Source organism: Leptodactylus fuscus, chromosome 4, assembly GCF_031893055.1.
Source record: "Leptodactylus fuscus isolate aLepFus1 chromosome 4, aLepFus1.hap2, whole genome shotgun sequence".
In the NCBI taxonomy this organism is placed as follows: domain Eukaryota; kingdom Metazoa; phylum Chordata; class Amphibia; order Anura; family Leptodactylidae; genus Leptodactylus; species Leptodactylus fuscus.
In genome coordinates, this window is record NC_134268.1 from 74,718,920 (window position 1) to 74,720,831 (window position 1,912).

Here is a 1,912-nt window from a genome sequence, read left to right on the forward strand (position 1 = left end):
CAATGTACCCAACATCTGATGGCTACTTTCAGCAGGATAATGCGCCATGTCATAAAGCTGGAATCATCTCAGACTGGTTTCTTGAACATGACAATGAGTTCACTGTACTCCAATGGCCTCCACAATCACCAGATCTCAATCCAATAGAGCATCTTTGGGATGTGGTGGAACGGGAGATTCGCATCATGGATGTGCAGCCGACAAATCTGCGGCAACTGTGTGATGCCATCATGTCAATATGGACCAAAATCTCTGAGGAATGCTTCCAGCACCTTGTTGAATCTATGCCACGAAGAATTGAGGCAGTTCTGAAGGCAAAAGGGGGTCCAACCCGTTACTAGCAAGGTGTACCTAATAAAGTGGCCGGTGAGTGTGTATATATATATATATATATATATATATATATATATATATACTAATGTCCGACAATATGCCCTACCTACCTTTATAACTTCACTCTAGTGTATTAGATCAAGTAACACCCTGATATTTCCCCAGGGTCCTAAATGTGACTGTCTCTCCCTTTTCTTCCTAAACTGGTTTTTGGGGACACTATCTCCCCGGACGGAGCAAATATGCAGGTTCCAAAGATATCCAATATTGGGCTACCTCCCATTTGCTGGCACTTTAACCATTATTGGTGAGTGGGTTTCTATGTTTTCCATTCTTTATATTCCTTTACACACTGTTCAGTATTCATACACCTTGTCAAGGATCAGGATCAAGAAACTCGAGGACAATACGGTGTATATCATAGTTCCATGTCATGCCACTTTAGTTTAATACCAATTGCCATGTCTACATACCTGTCTGTTATCCGCAGGAAGCTCTTTTTGGTATTGTTCACCTTACAAGATCTCGTCCATTTTTAGCAATGTTAGCCAATGACTGAATTGTGACATGCTTTGTATATATTTTTGTACATATACACTTATGTTTACATCATATCCTTGTACATAGACGTGTATACCTCTCACTAATGGTGTTTATGTGTTCTCACATGTGGTATTGATATGCTGTATTTGTAGAGTCTGAGGAAGGCTTGTAAGCCGAAAACATTTACATACATGTATACCATATAGTGTGATCATCTGTATTAGTTTAATAAATTCAACTTGCATCTGATCTTCCGGTGGGATCTTCTTTAACCTATGGATATGGATTGGGACCCACTGTGAACTTACCCGGTGTCTAGTCACACCTACTTGTATTACTGACCCATTCATTTCTATGGCTCCATACACATGTCTGTGTATTATCGCCAGCGCATATATGTGGCAGTGAGCCCAGGGCAAAACTCAGGACAGCTTCTATTTCTATCCAGTTTTCAGCCCTGGTTCTGCAGACCACCTGACACCTGTCTGGTTGTCTATATTTCATCCACCTTGCTGTTACTGTAGATGGCAGAGGATTAATGGTGGAGGAGCTTGCAGCCACGTTGTGTTGGAGATTTTAGTTGCAAGCTGTACCTGAGATTTGTCTCTATTTAATCCACTTAGCTGTTACTGTAGATCACAGAAGGTTGGCGGCAGGTACCCATGCATTGCCTAGTGTACTGTCAGTCCTCTCCATGTGTTTTCAACCTAAAGGTTTTTCTAAAAAAAAAAAAAAAAACTCTAAACACAAAATATTGACTGTCTATTTTCCAGTATAAAAGGATCAAAGAGGATGTTAAATTCTAGAGAAAAAAAAGCAATGCTAGAGACACAAAGCCCTGTAGTCCTTGTAGCTCCAGATATGGGGTCTCTGGGCTTGCTGTGTACACTGGAGGTATCTAACAGAAGAATACCAGTCATTTGTCTATGGGATGGAAAATAGGAGGGAGGTGCTCTGGAAACTGACTGCAACTTTTTGTGAGCATATTGGGGGCTGGGATATCCCTGCCCCTCCTTCTCCTTCTCTTCCACACGCC